Genomic DNA, 7372 nt, shown 5'->3' with positions numbered 1-7372 from the left:
GTTTCCAGGGCTCTTGCCCTGTCTCCGTCTTCTTTTCCTTCTGCGTTCCAATCTCAGTCTCCGCGCCCGTGTCATGGTCCGTGTTGGGCCATTGAACGTGGCACAAGACGCTGAGGCGATGGCGAATCGGATCGGAACTGTTTAAGCTGAAACGCCTTTCAGGTCATTTATGTCCGCCGAACACCCCGAACCTGAACCCTCTCAGCTTCGGTTAAGAACACATCTGTTAATAGCATTTTTACGCTCTGAGACATGGTCCCAAGCTGTCCAAAGAAATTCAAGCACAGATTTATAACGCCAAGGCTTTCGAAGCGACTATAATGTAGTTTGGGGAACAGCATTCTAGCTGGTCCTATAACCAACTCCATTTTTCAAGTTTAAACAAGTGTTGTCTCGAGTTTTGAGGTAGTTTCGAGACAGCATGCAGTACTTTCCAGCACTCTCAGATGTGTATGTTGTGCAGCAATATCGATCTTTTCAACATTCCGTGAACTGTGCAGCACTGAAACAACGGTACGATCGAAAAGTTCGTCTGACAATTCTTAATATGGTTTCCCAACGTTTGTTTCTCTTTCATTTGGAAATACAGCTGCAGGACTGTCAAAACCACGAAATCTAAAATGAAGACAAGAACCAGTCGCAACCAGAACCACAGTTAACTCGACATTCAGATACCTGGTACTTAGTTTCTATGTGTAGGTATATTAGTCAGAACCTTAAATAGAGATTCTATTTTATTTTTGTATCTTAAAAAAAATAGTTCACTCAGAATAGCTACTCTACAGATAGTCTCTCCATATCTATCAAAATGTTAAGTTAGAGTTAGAGGATATTCTTCGGTGGAAAAAATTATTTTTATTAAAATTATCCATTATCTAATGGATTTTTTTTTTTTATTTATTATTGAGCAAAAAATGTAACACTCAAAAACAATAATTATTTGATGATTTTTATTTTTTCACTAAACAACACAACCCAAAGACTATCCTTAAAACTTTAAATTTATTTTAATTGTGTAATTTTAAAAATTTAAGACTTTGGAGCTCCCCTTCCATGGCGCTGTTTTGCTTCGAACTTTGGCCCAACTCGCATTATTCGCATAATAATGGTCAAATAACTGTGGAGATTTTCACTTGCACCACGGCTCCACCGTTGCATTAACAGGGGGAGAGACTCGAGAGCAGGGACTCGAGGTCGGGAGATTGAATTAGGGGTACGTGCAACAATACGGGCAAAGATTGCCCCCTACTAAGGAGGGCCCCGCTTCAGCAGGGGGCCCAAGTCTTTTAACAAAATGTCGATTATATATTTTGACGTAGTTTTAAGCGGAAGACTACCCCCACCCCCGCCCTCGCCCACGCCGTCATACATAGCTCGAGTCCATTCCCAAGAATTTGCTACGTGCTCCGTGGAGTGCCATTTTCTGTTCGCGATTATACCCTTTGTAGAGGCGGGATACTGCCATTCGGCCAGAGGCCTGGTCACAAATTGCTGCTTCCAGGCAAGCAAAAGATGACAGGATTGCGGATCACTATATCATCGCTATATCGTTGGCTTTGGCTCTGTGAGAGGGTGTGTGGGGGGAAGCCTTGCCTTTTCTTTCTTGGTTTTCCTCGGCTTTCCTTATTTCTGCGCTTTGCTGCGGAATAAACTTTAACTGCACTGCGGCCAGGCTGTGGCAGAAGGGGGAGGTGTTGAGGTGGGTATTGGGGTTGGGGATGGGGATGATGCTGCCGCTTAATGCCATTCCCCCCCGCCCCCCTCCCTGATACCTTTGTGGGGCAGCAGTACGTACGTACATATATGGCTGGAGCTATTAAATTTCCAGTTCAATGATTAACGAAATTTATGTTTCGGCTTACGTACAACTAGGCGAGTATGTATGTGTATGTGTCTGCATGCGTGTGCGTGTGTATCTGTGTGAGTGGGCACGTGTGAGAACGTGGCTATGGGCTCGAATGTATGCGAGTGAGTGCGTGACGCCTCGAAGGTGCCACTAACGATGCCCGAAGCGGGTGGCCCACCGTTCATGGGCTCTCCGCAAAGCGGGATATTTCATTTCGCAATTAAGTTTCAGGCAGATTAATAAATATCATGCTTACAGCGGGGAAATATCTTGGAATACGAGTATTCCTGCTATTAAAAATGGCGCATGCCACAGTCCCACTAGTCAGGTCAGCCAATTGCCAATTGCCATTCCATTTTCGAGTGCAGTATTTTATAGTCAGAATCTCTCTCTCTCTCACACATAGAGTGGTTTAGCAGTTAGGGGGAGTTTTCAGCCCATCATTTTATCCGGGCTTCGTAAACGAAATCCATCCAGAATGTGTCATTGAGCTTCATCCCAAAATGTAGCTGCGGATGGTCAAAAAGCTTAAGAGCCGAGAGCCTTGAATATTCAAAATGATTAAGCTTATTGCTGTACCACAGCTTATAAAACCCTACCCAGAAATACCACGAAAATATGCATGCATAGGTGCTAAATATTCCAGAACGAATAAACGATACAAAAAATGAGCGAGAGAAAAATTGACAAACATTAAAATCGAATGGCGTCTGCCTGGGACCTCTAGCACATGTTCTTCTTATCGACATCGTCCGTATGTCTCGCACTGTGCCACGCATAAACGGAGAGCAAAGGAGTGCGTGTGGTCCGTGTCTTGGGGCAGGGAAAGACAAGAAGGAGATCTTCATGTGCTGCCTGTGGCATGCCGCTTGCTACTGCTTCAGCTTGCCACTAGATGCGATGCGTCGCGACGTGTCGGAGGCTCATTAAATATGTATGTCTTGTACGGAGCAGCTGCGATGCTACCGTCGAGCGCTACAACCCCAGCCCTAACCCAGACCCAGGGCCATTCAATTAAGGTGCATTTCGTTGCCTCTCTAATCTGTTTGAAATATTGACCAAGCGCAAAATGGTGTCAGGCCCAAAAGAAAACGAAAGCTAAAGGAGTGGGAGCCATGGAATAGAAGCCAGGAATGGGTCTCGGAATCGGGAGTGGGCGTAGAAAGTGGGAGTGGGAGTGGGCGTGGGAGTTGGAGTGGGAGTGGGAGTGGGAGTACAGGACGCAATGCCAAAGCAAACATGTTCAGGCATGCAAAATAATGAAGTTGAAGCGCAATTAATTTGAAGTTGGTGCTGTGCCAAAACGAGTTCAAGATTCATCCCCCTCCCCGAGGAACCAGTTCGCACAGCCCGGAAGCAAGGAATACCAATACCATCCCATCAGTCGCCTTGAACGGGTATGGGTGCAAGTGCAATATAAGCCAGAACTACTGAAAGAACACCAATTTGCCTCTGGATCCAGTTCCTGGCTGGAACCATCGTCCACATCGTTGCGGGTCAGCAGTGCGTGGTGGATGTCAACCTGCTCGGACAGAGGCTAACCGGTTCAAATCTGAAATCTCAGTAAAGAAGGTGGAGGAGGAGGAGAGGCCCAGAGACCATGCGCCGCTCCGTTTCCTTTTTTGCGCCTTTGGCAGTCGACTTTCCGGAACGGGAGAGGAGAGCAGGACGAGGCAGAACACAGGACACAGAAAGAGAATGAGAAAGAAAAAGACAGAGAGTGTGACAAAGAAAACACAGAAAAAAAAAAGAAATTTCTTGGCAGTAAGTTGAATGTTTTTGCTGATTTCCTGCCCTGCCCCCAGGAACCCTGGACCCTGGACCAAGTCCATTGCATTGTACACCAAAAGGGGACTTCATATAGACAGTATATACATATATATACACATATATGTATTTATATACCCTACTCGTATATACTATGCTCGTACTTCTATCCGATGCTGTGGTACGTATATTAGAGTGAGAGAGAGCCGTTTTTCTATGTCAGTTGCATTTTTCGGTGTGTGTTACAGCCTGACGACCCCTGACGCCTGACCCCCGACGACCCCATATGACGACGACAAACCGAATTCGTAGTCCGTACACGGTCGTACCCGCGACGCGATAGGAAAAGCTTTTTTCAATTGTTTCCGTTTCGAGGTCATGACAAATGCATTCTCTTTTTATTTTCTTTTTTTCTTTTTTTCTGTCTTTCATCTCTCGGGCGCAGAGATTTTCGCAGGGAAAACAAACAAGCGGCAGAGGCGACAGCCGGCAATGAACTATATCCCCAAACAAGCGGCCCCCACCCCACTCATTCTGTATGTCACTTTTTTTTGCCGCTTAATGTCGAGACCTCAATAAAAGTTGCTTACCTTTTGGGGGAGTCCGTGGCGCAAGACGGTGAGACGCAAGACAAGATAGGAGATGCCCCTCCTCCCACGCCGCAATCAAGGTGAACCATGGGGTGGGGCCGGTGCAAATGGGATGACAACAGTGCGTAATAAAACCAACAGGCGTGCAGCAAGAAGCAACAAACAATGGCCCCAGGAAACCAAACAAGAGGCGACTCCCGAATGCCCTAAGAAAGAAAGTGCTGGAGATCAATGCAGATCGCCATACCGATTACTAGGTATATATCTAAATATTAGACCTAATGATGGGGAAAATGTTGTCACATTTTGTGTGATTTTTATCTATTGGTAACACCCATAAATCATTAGGGACTAAGTTCCCTCTCAGAGCAGCTCTTCTGAGTGTCGGGTTGTAGATTGATTTTCCCTGATTGAAGTCAAATGAAGCGGGAAGAGCAAATGATTTGAATTTCGCCAGCAAGGTCGTCGCACAGCACTCTCCAGCCCATCGATGGGCACTGAGGCATGACCGAATTTCTGTGGTGAATCAAAGTGCTGCTAGAAAGTTGAGTCCGTCTTCATCTTCATCCGAGAGTCGCTTCTACATCCCATAGCTGAGGTGCTCTGCGGAGGAGCGGACGAGGATTGCGGCTGTTGTCGCCAACCTGCCACCGGGCGACTGTTGCAAAGTGCTTTGACTTCGTGGCTTCGTGGAGTGTAAAGTGTGGAGCGTGGAGTGTGGAGTATGGAAGAAAGGCTGCTATTGGGGTTGTGGCTGCCACTGCGGCTGGCAGTCGTAAAAAATGTAGTTTATATTCAAAATAAATGAGGTTGACTTTATTTACGCGCTTATGCTTTTTATGCGCTTTCCGGCAAATAGCAAAAACACAATCCGGAGGAAAATGGAATCATCGCTGATGTCGCTGTTGCTGTTGCTGTTGCCGCTGCTACTGGCTGCTACTGGCTGCTGGCTACTGATGCTGCAGCAGCGAGAATCACATCACTCGAATGCCTGTGGAATGGAGCATGGGGCATGGGGCACCAGGCTTCTCTGGTGCGGCATGAGGCTGGTTGAACGGTAAACGTAGTGTAAGTAAGTGATTTGCTGTTGTTGCTGCTGCTGCTGTTTCGCTTGTTGCAAATCACCGCGCTGATAATTATTTTTGTGTGTGCCCCTCTCACATTTACAGGGCCACCGACCGTCCTCTCCTCTTCTCTCTCCATCACACGCCCACAGTTTGTTGATGCCTGCCCCATCCCCATCCACATCCCTATATCCATCCCCTATGCGGCACCGCCCCATATTTGTTTGGCCACAAAAGTTATGTCGCTGCTGTTGTCGCCGTTGTTGCTGCCGTCATCGCTGAATGGGATAAAGCCAAAGCCAAAGCCAAAAAGTTTTTCCTCCATAGTTTGCCCACTCTGTTCGCGATTCCCCAGTTTTTTCAGCTCCTTATTTTAAAGGGTATACTCGTTTCGAAGGTACATCTCTCATCTATAAGGTAGATATACTGGATATCATGTTGTTCTCATCTCAACGTCAGTTTAAGAACGACTAAGGAGTCACAGATCCATCCATGGATGACTGGATTATACGATCTATAACTTTATAGTTTTTGTCCAAAAATAGAAAGAACTAGTACAAGTATATTCATGTGAAAATCAGTCTTTGAGGGTATATGAAGCTGCGGCAGCCCTGGCAGACAGTTTTCAGTTTTTGGTTATTTTTCCCGAAAATTAATAGCGGGTAAAATGTGTAACGTTTTGTCATTGTCCACAGGAGGAGTGTAAGTCAGGGGTTAAACAGAAGTAGATGTTGTGCGATAGGGGGGATAGTCGAACAAACAGAGCTGCAGCGGTTATAGGGAGATCGTTGCATTGTTGCACGCTAAATCTGTTGCTGTTTTTCACAAGTATACCCTTCCGGAGGGTACCATGATTTTAGAGTCTTATAAAGTATATACATTGTGCATCCGTTCCACCATTTATTAATGACCTATAGCTTTCATCATCAACTCCCAGAGGCCTAAAAGTTAAACCAAAAGTCGGATGGAACTCTATCTGTCGCTCGTTCTGGTTGTTCCTGTGCCTTTTTTCGTCGGTTTTTCTGGATGCATTTGTTTGTGATTAAACCGATGCATCTATCGGTTTTGTTTGGGCGTGCTGCAGCGGGCATATGCAGGCGTATAATGTTGGTGGTGCTGCCGCTGTTGCTGTTGCTGTCGCTGCTTATCCGGCAAAGTTGAGGCATGCATCCATTTGCGGCTCCACCGAGCCGGCTCCCTGTGACGCCCTTAGTTGGTTGCAGTCAGTCATTAGGCAATTAGCGGCGGGGAATGCGGAGGAGAGTGGATAGAAGGATAGTGGATGCACGATACTAATGGAGGCAGGCTTCATGGGCGTGTATCAATCAGGAATCCATCAGCACTCGGACTCCCTATGCGGATGCTCACCTAAAGGGCGGTAGAACGATGCGCTTTCCCATCCATCAATCATATTTTGGAATTTTACATTTCTTCTGCTGGCGTAGCTATTTCGCTTATCTACTGGCATGGCTATCTCGCCCAAACGCCTGACGACATAATTACGCCAGGAATCGCAACCTTAAAGCTGTGATATATAATAATAAGATAACTAAATAAGAGCATCAAGACTCTTTCGTGTCGGTTCTGGTTGATTTCCAAAGGTTGGTTCCATTTCATAACGCAAGAGGGTCGTAAGACGGGCAAAGGAGGGCATAAGAAGGGCCATTGCATAGATAAAAATGTTCTCCACATACATATGTATACTTTCGTTCGAATGTCATCACATAATGCGACACAGTAAAATAATTATGAGAAGAGTCCTGTTGCGCTGTCCGCCCATTGCAATGGGCTAGTGGAAACCGACCTTTTGCCGATTTACCATAAAGGTGATTTACGTCTCCGCATCGGCCCCGAATGGAAGTGAAAGGGCTTCCCCGACCATGCCCTTCTATGATAAAATTGGTTGGTAAAGGTAGTTTTTCACGACTTCTTTTTTTGTTGGCCAATTATACGAATAAATCAAATAAAAAACATGAAATAAATAATACTTCGAATTATTCTTCTAGCTGCTGATCACCCCGATCCCCTACATTTTTACTACAGAATCGCAACTAAAGGTGAAGAGAAAGAGCTTCTGCAGCTCTTCCTGTTTCTTGGCCATGGGA

The sequence above is a fragment of the Drosophila miranda genome, chromosome XR, assembly GCF_003369915.1.
Source record: "Drosophila miranda strain MSH22 chromosome XR, D.miranda_PacBio2.1, whole genome shotgun sequence".
NCBI lineage: Eukaryota > Metazoa > Arthropoda > Insecta > Diptera > Drosophilidae > Drosophila > Drosophila miranda.
Note: the sequence above shows the minus strand (reverse complement) of the source record.